At 36.4% G+C, this 14,017-nt stretch overlaps 1 protein-coding gene and 1 pseudogene across 3 annotated transcripts in view; one reads left to right on the forward strand and one right to left on the reverse strand.

Annotated features, from left to right (window-relative positions):
* SPOCK3 (SPARC (osteonectin), cwcv and kazal like domains proteoglycan 3) overlaps positions 1 to 14,017 on the forward strand; it is a 479,180-nt gene that overhangs the window by 259,181 nt on the left and 205,982 nt on the right. The window lies entirely within an intron of this gene.
* On the reverse strand, positions 243 to 1,483 carry LOC128314425 (peptidyl-prolyl cis-trans isomerase A-like; annotated as a pseudogene).

Genomic DNA, 14,017 nt, shown 5'->3' on the forward strand with positions numbered 1-14,017 from the left:
TGTGACTACAAGGTTTACATATATAGAATGTCAAGAAACTGGATGAATGGATCAAATGGAAATACATGTATTTAATTTTTTGTTGTTGTTCAGTTTTTATTTCATAATATTAACCTTAACTCTGCAATCCAGTTATACTTGAAGGGGTATAAGAAAAGTATGGAACCCCTAGAACTGCAGCAACAGCACAAAGATTTTACAATATTGCAAGCAGAAGAGAGTGAAAGCGTTCTCTTCTGAGCTACAGAAGGGATGGTCTGGTGGCTAAGATAAAACACAAGTCGAATTATTAGATTGGTCCATGGTCAGCAATGGGGATATTCCTGCTGGTCTTGCCATTCTTGGGCCAAAAGCATTTTATGGCCTCCACAATGCTCATGCTTTCTTTCATCTTGCCAAAAACCACATGCTTGCCTTCCGACCGTTCATTCTTGGCCATGCAGATGAGAAACTGGGAACCATTTGTGTTGGGTGCAGCCTTTGCCATGGGGGAGATGCCAGGACCCTTGTGCTTCAGGATGAAATTCTCGTCTTCACATTTCTCCCCATAGATGGGCTTGGAGTGTGAAGTCACCACTCTGGCACATAAATCTCAGAATAATCTTATAAAAGCTGGACACTTTATAACCAGATCCTTTCTTCCCAGCGCTCAATGCATGAAAATTTGCTGCTGTCTTTGAAACTTTGTCCGCAAACAGCTCGAAGGAGACTTGGTCCAAGGGCTTCTCATCCATGCCATGTCCCCAAAGCACAGTGGGTTTGACCATGACTAGGTGGGCAGAGGTGTAGGAAAAAAACTTCTGTATCCTTAACTGCTGCTAAGTTATTCTCCAAAAGTTCTCTTCAATTAATACTTGAGTCATAAATCTTTGAGAAGGCCCAATTCTGTACATCTTCATTTAGATTGTATATTTACATTTAAACATTTCTGTTTAAATATTTAGTGTTTACTTATTTTTATTTCACAGGTGCAATTCACATGTTTACCAGTTTTTATTTTTAATTTAAAATGTTTATGTTTAAAATGTGGAATTCACGGAGGCAGATGTTATCATTTTACTTTGTATTTGCTGAGGTTGAATTTGTTTTCTTTCTATCTTTTTTTGGCTATTTCTATTTTTCCTTTATCGCTTGACTATACCATTTGCCTATCTTTGTATTTTGTTCATTTTAAAAATGTATTCTGGATACTGTATTTATTATTTCAATACACGCAACCTCTAAATCTACAACTGCCAGATTAATCATTCTTTGAAACAAGATTGGCCATTTCTATCCCAGTTTTACAACTTTTGTTGAATCCAGCTTCCTTCTATGCAAAGAATTCCTCACTCCACCCATCAGTCAGTCTACCATATCGACCCACTTCATTTCAGCTATTGTGCCCTCAGACCACTACAGAACTGACCAGACTGGATGTCTTAAAGCCCGATCATTCCTGTGCCTTCCCAGTGCTACTGCGATTACTTGCACATAAATATTCACACCTGACTCTCCAGTTACCAGTGTTTATCCTATTCTGGATGCAAGCACAGTGTGTCACCCTCTGATCCAAGCATTGATTTAGCTGACCTAGGTAACTGGATAGGACTTCTTTTGTCTTTACAATTCCAAATGCAATTGTCATATTCAGTGAATACGTTGACCTGACAGAGAAGTTCTTTTATTTCTATGGGATTGTTTGAGAAGCTGTCCTCCCCTACTGAAGTCTGCCAAAGCTCTTAAGATTGATTATTTTATACTCCAGAGTAATGAATATTCTGAGATAACAGACTCATATATCCATCCTTCTAAGTAAATCCCAAGTGCTTTATAGTCAGTGAATTTCTTCTGATGTTTCCCACTTCAAGTTATTTCTCCCTATTCTATAACTCATAGAAATTTATATGACCCATTGTGACTTTTCACTATTAAATGAGTGCAACTTGCCATCTGCTAGGGTCTTTTCTTATTTTTGCATTCTTCACATCAACTTACACAAAGTCTTGCTCTGATGTTAACATGTGAAAAAAAGAATATAAATGAAATTGTTAAATGAGTACCCCTTGAGTTTCTAAGGGACTTCATTCTTCAAATCAAACATTTTTATATTGTTTGATAATTTTACCATGAGTATATACTACTTTCATGATCAGAAAAATAAATGAATTTCATGTGAATGTTTAGGTTTGTACTCTAGGAGTAGCTTTATGAGAGTGTTCCAAAATCATTAAATCTAATTAGACTAAAATGTTTCAATTATGATTCTAGTATGTTTTTATTGTGCTTCATTTTGAAGATAACCATAAATGGAAAATAGGATTCTTAATGTCTTTCTGTGCCTGCTCCCTTAATTAAAGTCTGGGTTTGCTTCTTATCATGACCATTTCTTCCATTTTTATTGTGCATTATATACACACTTACAAGATAGATTTAATGTAACTGTAATAGTGCTACTAATAATTAATATCTCTAGACCTATCTCTATAAGGTCTAAAACCTATAGTTACATTACTAAATAAAATGGTGTTTCACATTTTTGTCTAATTGTGTTTCTTCTCCTTGTTCTCTGATAATTCAGCCTCTTTGCCTATTTCCTCAGTTAAGCTATTTTTCTCATTTCTCTCATAAGCATTAATTAGTTGAAAAAAGTTTTAGGTTCAATTTTCTAACTTATTCATATCTCGCTGATCACTCCATATTTCCTTTTCTATTTTTTGCTTCATTAATTTAACAAGAACCAGGTAAACAATGTCAAATGAGCAAACCATATCTGCAATGAATATAACATTTCACACATTCTAAAATCATTACAAAGTAATGAATGCTGTGCTTAAAGCGTCAGTGGATGCTTGTCCAATTTTCTAAGTGAAAATTAATCTCTTTGTAACTAGTTGTGATTAAATATAAGATGTTATCAAAGATTTAAGTGACTTTTTTAAAGCTGGTGAGTCTCCTCCCCTGCCTCAACTTATTTAATGACTTTAAGTTCAAAAAAGGAGAGAGGACATTTTTCTTTTGGTCGTACCTTTCATGCGCCTGTGTGAGTGTCCTTCACAAATATTTGTTGAAGGAATGAATTCCTCGGTTATAGGAATACAGTAATAAACAAAACAGTTATATATCTCAGCCTTCATGGGCTTGCCTTTTAGCAGGAGAAAGAAATTAAGCAAAATCAATAAATCTTCACTTTAATATCACCTTCTCAGTCTGGACTCCCATAATCACTATATTTCAATTGCAACCTTTCTCTGTGACCCACTGTACCCCTTCTCCTGTTCCGTAATTATTCTCCATAGCACTCTATAGCTTCTCTATACTGTATTATGTAATTAAGGTAATAGAGGATAACGGTGACTACAGTTGCTTGTTTGAAAAACATCATGGGGTCAGGGATAAGAATCGAGGCAGGAACACTTGTTAGAAAGTGACAGCAGTAATCAGATGAGAGATGATGTTAGCACAGTCCAGTTTAGTGGTAAGAGAAGTTATGATAAGTGACTGCGTTTGGAATATATTTTGAAGAAAGAGCCAACCACTTTTTTTTTAATATATGAAATTTATTGTCAGATTGGTTTCCATACAACACCCAGTGCTCATCCCAAAAGGTGCCCTCCTCAATACCCATCACCCACCCTCCCCTCCCTCCCACCCCCCATCAACCCTCAGTTTGTTCTCAGTTTTTAAGAGTCTCTTATGCTTTGGCTCTCTCCCACTCTAACCTCTTTTTTTTCTTACCCTCCCCCATGGGTTTCTGTTAAGTTTCTCAGGATCCACATAAGAGTGAAAGCATATGGTATCTGTCTTTCTCTGTATGGCTTATTTCACTTAGCATAACACTCTCCAGTTCCATCCACGTTGCTACAAAGGGCCATATTTCATTCTTTCTCATTGCCACGTAGTACTCCATTGTGTATATAAACCACAATTTCTTTATCCATTCATCAGTTGATGGACATTTAGGCTCTTTCCATAATTTGGCTATTGTTGAGAGTACTGCTATAAACATTGGGGTACAAGGGCCCCTATGCATCAGTACTCCTGTATCTCTTGGGTAAATTCCTAGCAGTGCTACTGCTGGGTCAGAGGGTAGGTCTATTTTTATTTTTTTGAGCAACCTCCACACTGAAGAGCCAACCACTTTTGCTTCAGCTTGTGAGAAATGCAAAGGAGTCAGTGATGACTCCAAAGTTTTTACTTGAGGCATTAGAATGTTAGATTTGCAATTAGTTGGGGTGGGGAAGATTGAATGAGAGATATGTTTAGGGGTGAAGAAATCAGGAGTTCAGGTTAGGTCATGTATTTAAGCATGATTTTGTCCTTTAAAAAAGAGCAAAGGGTAATGTTCTAGGAAAATACTGTGTGATTTCAGGACCCACTTGAATTTAATAGTCTCTTAGTTTAAAGTCAGATTAAATATTGAGATTGTATGTTTTCTTTCAAACATACAAATCTGCATGGGTGCAAGGGTGGAACTGGGGTTTGCTATCTGTGTACAATGAAGTGAAAGATTAGAGAGTGATTGTAGTGATAGCTCATGGGCCTTAAATTGGGTGAGAGAAGAAAGGAAGACATAAGCAGGGTGAGGAAGCCTGAGAAGATGATGGTGTGGCAGAAATTGCTGGAATTGAGGTACAGGAAAGACGGAGCTTGGATTTGAGATTGTTGGTAACAGGTAGTAACAGTTACCTTAATAACACAAATGAGTGTATAACTATAGAAGTGAATGGCCAAGGTTGGGTGGAGGAAAAGTTCATTGTCATTAAGTGTATTGAAAATACCATCTGTGTGGATATTAAAGTCACCAAGAATACTGTTGGCTTGAATGACAATGTCCCAGGAGTAAAGACCATTGAGGAATAATTAGGACACGAGTTCAGAGATGACTTTGTAAAAAGCAAATATGGTAAAGTCTTAGGATATGAGATTCAAAACTGGGTGTTTTAGAGGAAGGTAACAAAGAGTGAGGATCAAGGAAGAAATCTATATTGCTCACCGTATGAGTCACATAAAATAATAAAAAAGTTAGAGATGGCTGAAGAAGCAGTGTGTTTAGGGGACATGCAAATTTGCTTATAGCAAGAATTAAAAGTTAATAAATTTTAATAAAACTGTTACATATTTGCAAAAGAAAACTATTCATTACTAATTTATATCTGCGTATTTTTGAAAATATTGAGAACTATGTTTATGGGCTACTGAAATGTACTGAAATGTATAGACGTCCATCTATGATGTGGCTGTGAAGCCTGTTGAGTCCTTGTTGAAATGGCCTATCAGTAGTGTAGCAGGCAGGCCAAGGAAGTGAATGGGAATACTTGAATAAAGGAAATATAAGAATTATAACAGCCCAGTATTCTTATACAAATCAATATTATTTTCCAGACAAGGAAGATCATATGTTTACATTTTTCTTTTCTGCTCAAAATCACAAATATTAACAAAGGCTTAGGGTATCTGGGTCGTTCAGTTGGTTGAGTGTCCGAGTCTTGATTTTGGCTCAGGTCAAGATTGCAGGGTTGTGGGATTGAGCCCCTCATCAGGCTCTGCACTGAGCTTGGAGCCTCCTTGGGATTTTGTGTCTTTTTCCTTTTGCCCCTCTCCCTTGTACATGCCCTCTCTCTCTCTTTCTCTTAAATTAAAAAAAAAAAAATTAAACCCAAAGGATTTGCATGTCAATATATATTTTTATCTTTATTTATTTAGTTTGAGAGACAGAAAGAGAGAGAAAGAGAGCAGGGAAGGGTCAGAGGGAGTGGAAGAGATAGAAAATCTAAAGCAGGTTCCGCACAGGGCTCGAACTCACAAGCCATGATATCATGACTTGAGCTGAAATCAAAAGTCAGACACTTAACCAACTGAACCTCCCAGGTGTCCTCGCAGTCAGTATTTAAAAACATTTTTGAGAATAAATTTTGTGAATCATGAATTCATATATGAGTGATTTTACTTCATCATTGCTCAGACCAAAATCTTGGTCCATGAGTTCACACTAGCAAATATCACTGTGAACGTACACATCGTAAATGTAAATCTTAACTAGCAAGAAGCAGTGAAGACAACTAGGATGAACGTTACAAATCATTCTAAGTGACAGAACCCAGATTCCAAGGACCACATATTGAGTGATCCCATTTATATCAAATTTTTGGAAAAGCAAAATCTACAGGGATGGGAAGTACATGATTGGTTGCCTGGAGCTGGAGTGGGGATTAGGGAATGACTGCAAATGGGTGCTGAAATTGGACCCCAGTAATGGCTTCCTAATTCTGCAAGTTTGTGAAAAATCACTGAATTGTGTAGTGAAATTAATGAAATTTTAAGTATGTATGTTATGTCTCAGTAAAACTTTTTTTTAAGAGAAGCCGTACAGAGAGTATTTTAAAATAGAAGTAACAAAACTAAACTAAAAAATAAATACAATGGTGGTTAGTATTAGCAGGAAAAGTAACTATGGCTATTTTCTTTTTGTCAGTGATTTTGTAATTGAGAGAGTAATACATTATACCCCTTGAACCAATGATCTCATTTCTTAGCATATTTTCTAAGAAAACAATGCAAAAGCTACATGCACAGCTTTGCCTACAAAAAAATTTCCTCCCTAATGTTAGTATTATAAATGTACAGTATCATAATGGATGATCATTCAGTAAAGGATGCAATATTCGTATTGTGGAGTCTTCTGGAACGCGATCACACTAAGAATTTAGAAACTATGTGTGCAATAGTGAAAAAGGCAGTATGTCCAGTATATTTAACTAATATGTTCATGGCACAAAAACTCAAGAGTTAAAAGCTTAGAAAATTATTGGGGAATTGGGGGCCTACTGGTTGACTCATTTGTATGATGGAAATATCATAGTTTCCTTTTAAAAATAATGCAAAGAAATAGGAGATGAATATATTTGTGATATATAAATAACAACTTATTTTGAAAGTGTCCGTGAGTTAATATAAGAAGGTAAAAGAGTGAGTACTTCTACTTTCTTTAAAAATTTGGTCTTCATGGTAGAATATCATGTATGATATTCAATGGTGTCTTTAATAAATTTTAAAGACACTTGGTATGTTTATATAACTTTACTGATCACAGGTTGAGAAAACTATTGTTTAACTCAAAATATACTGGGACTTTTCCAAGGTGCTATTGGCTGTTTTGTATTAAACATTTTCACTGGTTTCTTCAACAACTCTCTATTGTCCATCTCCTTCGTGCCAGGTACTGTTGCACGTGTTAGGAGTCTTTGAACACCACAGACATGAAGATTCCTGCCCATGTGGCACTTACAGTGTGGAGAGAAAAGCTGTAATCATTTCAGATGATAAATAAAGTAGAGAGAATATTTTTAATGTTTATTTATTTTTGAGAGAGAGAGAGAGAGTGAGAGTTAGGGAGGGGCAGAGAATGAGGGAGACACAGAATCCGAAGCAGGCTCCAGGCTCCAAGCTGTTAGCACAGAGCCTGACATGGGGCTTGAACTCAAGAACCACAAGATCCTGACCTGAGCCGAAGTCGGACGCTTAACTGACTGAGCCACCCAGCCTCCCCAGAGAGAATATTTTTTTTTTAAAGAGATAAATGCTATAAAAAATGAAAAGTAAAGTAAGAGGGATCTGGCATGGCAAGGAGAAGGGCAGGTTGTAGCTCTAAGGAGGATGGCAAGAAAAGCTTCGTTGTGAAGGTGGGAATTGAGCAAAGATTTGAAGTAGTGGGAAGCCATCAGTTGGTCCTCTGTTAAAGAGTATCTCCGGCAGGGAGAAAAGCTAGAGCAAAGGACTTAGGACAGCATGTGTTGACAGGAACATGGCAGTGTGCTCTGGAACATCTAAGAAGCCAATGGAGCTGGAACAGTGTGAGCCTGGGACCTCAAAGTGGATCGGCTCAGAGATGTAAGAGAGGGCCTGATTATGTAAGACCTTGTATGCTTTGTAAGAATGTTGGCTTTTGCTCTGGAGGAAATGGGTATCCCAGAGTCCTGAGCAGAGAAATAAATGGCTTGGGTTAATTTTGAGATGACTCTGGAAGCTGTGTCAAGAATCTACTGAGAGGGTTGGGAAGAGGAGGGGAGGGGGTAGGAGAATGGTGGAAGTAGAAGCAGGGTCCTGTTAAGAAATTTGGTGGCAATCCAAACATGGCTCAGGTGAAGGTGACGCCATGGACATGGGAGGAACGGGTTAAGTTTTGGACGTGTGTTACAACACATGCAGCAGGGTTTACAAACAGGCAGAACGCATGGTGTGAGAAGATGATACTGAGGATTTTGCTTAAGCATCTTGAGTTGTCCTCACCTAGGGGGAGAAGACTGAAAGAAAAGGAAGGGCAGAATTCAGTTTTTGGCATGATGAGTTTAAGATTCCTATTTGTTACCTAGGTGAAATTGCCTGGTTGGCATTTAGATATATGAATTTGAAGTTCAGAAGGGACATCTAGGCTAGAAGGCACACAGTGGACAGGTCTTAGTAGATATGTGGCTCTTTAAGTCCACTAAACTGAAAGAAATCACCTAGCTGTGAGTAAAATAGAAGAAAAGAGTTCCGAGGAGAGGGCCCTGGGGGCAAACTCAGCATTTGAACATATGAGGGAGAAGAAGAGAAACAATTAAATGAGGCTAGGATGGAGAACCAGTAAGGTAGAAGGATAAATTAGGGAGTGTAGGTTTCTGAAAGCCAAAAGAAACAATTGCACCAGGGAGAGGCACGGATCAACTATATTAGCACTGCTGATAGATCAGGTTATGATGAGTGAGAATTGACCACCGGATTTAGCAATCTGTGCAAGGTACCTCTAATTTACTGTCCTAAGTGGAACACATTTACAAACAGAAGAAATGTTACAAAACATTTACATTTATTTGGATAACCAAATAAATTAGATGTGTCTGGATAAGCAGGGCATATGGTTAACATAGTTATTAGTGGTCCTGAGCAATAAATAATTAGTAAGTATATACAAAAAAAAAGAAGTTTTGGTCATGCGGTAAAGCCTAAAGCCCTGTAGGAATGGGTTTTAGAGAGAATAGGAGATTCTTCCTCCTGGAACACTTGAAAACAACCCAGCCCTAAAGCCTTTGGGAAACCATGCATGATAGGTTTTCACACCAGGCAAACCAGCTATGAAGGCCCAGAAAGAGGTATCAGTTCCATGCAGGGTGAGGACAGCATTTACATGGGATCATGACCGTGTAGGAGGTTTTGGAGCCTGATCAGTAGAAATAGGGTATATTTACCCTGGCACATATACTGTAGGATGTTTCCTATTTCTATGGAGTGATGATGGCCTGGAGGGTGTCAAAGCCCAACCAGGGTGAAAATGGCATTAAAACATACTAGTGGTCAGTTGGAATGGGAAGGGTATCCGCATGGGACACAAGGTAGTAAGAGCAGGGTGGGGAAGTGTGGATAGCCATGCGTTTGTGGGTGGCTGGAGCAAGGAGTGTGTCTGGGTGAGATTGGAGGCAGAGTCTGTGATGAAAAAAAAGATGGCTATGTTCAGGGGCATTTGTCTTATAGATTTTATGGAGTGAGGTTTCTTTCTGTTAGGACAGAGAGTTACAAATATGGAAAGAGAAAAAATCAGAATAAGTCCTAAAGCATTGGATTAGAATAGAATATCATTGTTCATAGTTTTGAATACCTATAGATAATAATAAAATAAATATGAATTTGCTTGTTTAAAAATTTTATTTAAATCCAAGCTAGTTACCCTAAAGTGTTATAATGATTTCAGGAGTAGAATTTAGTGATTCATCACTTACATATAACACCCAGTGCTCATCCCAACAAGTGTCCTCCTTAAATTTGGATGCACACACACACACATGCGCACACACACACACACAGATATGACACCCTTTAACATATATATATATATATATATATATGTGTGTGTGTGTGTCATATATATACATATATATATATAACACATGTATGTGGAGATATATATATATGTATATACATATATATACGTATATATATGTATATATATGTATATACGTATATATACGTATATATATGTGTATATATATATATGTATATATATGTATATATATATATGAAGGCCCTCCTTTCATGGAGAGGGCCTCAGAGCAGTGACACCTTACTTGTAAAGAGCAAACCCTTCACCTGGTATTGGTTTCTGAATATCATCCTCAGCTAAATACCAAGCCTCCTTGTAGTGATGGTTGATTCCAAGCAGAAAAAAAGAACAAGACCAGTCTGAAACATTTTATTGTGTCAGACAGCAAGAAAGGGATCAAAGAGTAGTGGGGATGTGAAGGAGACAGAAGCCAGTTCGAAGGTGTTGTGACAGGCCAACTCTGGGACAATTCAAGCATGCTAAATTATAACCTGTAGAGTAAAATTGGAAATCATGAGAATACAATAATATAAATGGATTGAATAAAATGAAATTTTGATGAGGGATAGGCTACTTAACATAATCTCAAATCGTTTCCACCACAAATACTTATATAGAAAGGTTCAAGTGAACAAGTTAAAATCACTATTAATGGAACAAATTGAAATCATGGGCTGCATAATATGATTTTGCGATGCTCCTGCCAAAGTCGCATAAGTTGAATCTAATCATGAAGAAATATCAGATAAAACCAAATTGAAAACATTCTACAACATACTAGCCCACAATGTTCAAAGGTGTAGAAGTTATGAAAGCCCAGAAAAGATTGAAGAACTATTTCAGATTGAAGGGGACTTTTTAAAAAATGTTCACTAAATGCAAGAAAATATAATTCTGGATTGCGTTTAATTACTGAAGAGGAAATTATTGGGACAATTACCAAAACTTGAATGAGTTTTGGGAGTAGGTAGAAGTACTGTGCCAATATTAATTTTTTTTTCATTCAGACAATTGCATTGTCGTCAGGTAGAAAAAAATATTTTTATAACAAATAAACACATGAAAGTACTGAAAGAAATTACAGGGTATCATATCAGCAACGGATGTTCACACCTTTGTACAATCTCTCCTTTTTGATATCGGGAAAAAGCCTCTTCTCACTTTAAAAGAATACTTTCTAGAACAGAATAGTGAACTTAACTGTCTTTGTGACCATTATATCAGAGTTATTTATATCGATATATAACAATTTCATACATTTTTATGTTAAATAAAAAAATAAAAACGTCATTCATTTTATTTTATACTGTTTTATTTTAACTATATATAAATTAGATTTAAGAGCTAAGATATTTGTGAAATATAAGAAAAAGTGTACCGCTGTAATTTACTGCTAAGACTTCCCTTCCTTGTTAATCTGAAGATAATTGACTTAACCTTTTTTAATTGATAATTAAAAATTAAGAAAGTGCAATTTATATGCTTAATATATGACTACATTTGGTAATAGTCAAAGCAAGACACAAGAAACAAGAGGTACCATTAATTAACATTCTGAAATATTTGAAAATATCTAACATAAGCAAAAAAGAAACACTTGTTACACATTTCAATTTAACTTTGATAAGCACTGTTTCTCCAGTTTTGTCTCTTTTCACCAAATTGTCAAAAATTGACAAGTTGAGGTTGATCTTAGCCTTATGTTTCTGTGATTTTGTGATGTTTCTTTTTTCTTTTTCTTTTTGTAAAATTTTAATACAATTTTTCCCTAAATGGTCTCATTGAGATTCAATACACTCTGACCTTTAATTATAATAAGTCTCTTTCTGACGGGTTCTATGCTTGGAGATCAACTCCCACTGCTCCAAAAATTATGTCTATATTACTACTAGATGTGACTGGCTGGCACTTGATTCTGATTCTTCATTTCAGATGTTAATGTCATGCCCTTGAATGGCAAACTTGAAAAAAAGTCCAGTAGCAGTTTTTGAAAGTTTTCTTCCTTTTTTTTTAAAGTAATCTCTACACCCAACATGGGGCTGAATTTTTTTAAAGTTTTATTAAAATCACACCCATGGGTGCGCGCACACACACACACACACACACACACACACACACTCAAACTATTTAAATGGATTGCAATCAATGTTTTCTTCTTCCTTTATATGGAAAAAAAAATTACGTGCACATATTTTCTCCCAAACTAACTGATATAAACAGCTTCCACGTGTCAGAGTTTTACATAATGATGATTCTAAAATGGCTTAAAATTGCAACAAGTCACTTTCATTAAGCCATGAATATTGAATAGCAATTATTGCTTAATAGGTTTTTTATAAGACACTATTTACAGTACAGCTGCTAAGTTGCTATAAATTCTGCTTGAATGTATCATGCAAATATCAACACCTGTGAAGCCTTCGAAGTATTAAGTCACATTCCATAGGGTATTCTTAGTCTAATCTTTTCTGCATCATAACTTTTGAGAGTTTTGCTTATTTACATTCTTTTTTTTACATTTTGCCTCAATAGAATACAATTGATTTATTGTATAAAGGTTATATAATGGGTTCTATGAATATTGGGGGTTGTTTTGAGGAATGTGATTTCTAAATATTTCAGATCATTATCCCTTTTACATTAACAGGACAATTCATTAATAAAAATGTATTTCAAGAAATAACAAAATGAATCTAAATTCAAATTATGGATTTATCAACTACATTATAATATGTGGTCATTTTGTTAGAAAGCTTAATTAAATAAGATCATTTAAATATTTTATAAATATCTTAAACATGTCAAATGATGATATTAGTTATTAGGTATACATAACTAATATGTATTAGTTATATTACATTAGCTTCTGTATAGCAAATTATTTGAAAATCGAATGGCATAAACATTCTCTGATTTAAGATCTCAATCGAAAACATTCTCTGATTTAAGATCTCATTAGGTTGCATTCAAGCCCTGAGGTGGAACCATTTCAAGCTTTTCCTGGAGCTGAAAGATCCACTTCCAAGCTCACTCATGTGTTTCTTGGCAGGCTTTCGCAACTCATTGGCTATTAGACCAAAGGCCTCAATTCTTATTACACCATGTGAGCCTCACCATATGACTGACATAACGTGGCAGCTTGCTCCCTTGGCATGAGAGATCCAAGAGAGAGAAAGAGAAAGTGAGCACCCGAGACCGGGCAACCACACTCTTCTTGTAACCTAATCTTGGAAGTGCATCTCTTCACTTTTATTATAATCACTGTTTTATTTTTTTTAATTTTATTTTATTTTATTTTATTTTTTTTAATATATTAAATTTATTGTCAAATTGGTTTCCATACAACACCCAGTGCTCATCCCAAAAGGTGCCCTCCTCAATACCCATCACCCACCCTCCCCTCCCTCCCACCCCCCATCAACCCTCAGTTTGTTCTCAGTTTTTAACAGTCCCCTATGCTTTGGCTCCCTCCCACTCTAACCTCTTTTTTTTTCTTCCCCTCCCCCATGGGTTTCTGTTAAGTTTCTCAGGATCCACATAAGAGTGAAAGCATATGGTATCTGTCTTTCTCTGTATGACTTATTTCACTTAGCATCACACTCTCCAGTTCCATCCACGTTGCTACAAAAGGCCATATTTCATTTTTTCTCATTGCCACGTAGTACTCCATTGTGTATATAAACCACAATTTCTTTATCCATTCATCAGTTGATGGACATTTAGGCTCTTTCCATAATTTGGCTGTTGTTGAGAGTGCTGCTATAAACATTGGGGTACAAGTGCCCCTATGCATCAGTACTCCTGTATCCCTTGGATAAATTCCTAGCAGTGCTATTGCTGGGTCATAGGGTAGGTCTATTTTTAATTTTCTGAGGAACCTCCACACTGTTTTCCAAAGCAGCTGCACCAATTTGCATTCCCACCAACAGTGCAAGAGGGTTCCCGTTTCGCCACATCCTCTCCAGCATCTATAGTCTCCTGATTTGTTCATTTTGGCCACTCTGACTGGTGTGAGGTGATATCTGAGTGTGGTTTTGATTTGTATTTCCCTGATAAGGAGCGACGTTGAACATCTTTTCATGTGCCTGTTGGCCATCCGGATGTCTTCTTTAGAGAAGTGTCTATTCATGTTTTCTGTCCATTTCTTCACTGGGTTATTTGTTTTTCGGGTGTGGAGTTTGG

This window comes from Acinonyx jubatus, chromosome B1 (assembly GCF_027475565.1).
Source record: "Acinonyx jubatus isolate Ajub_Pintada_27869175 chromosome B1, VMU_Ajub_asm_v1.0, whole genome shotgun sequence".
Taxonomy (NCBI): domain Eukaryota; kingdom Metazoa; phylum Chordata; class Mammalia; order Carnivora; family Felidae; genus Acinonyx; species Acinonyx jubatus.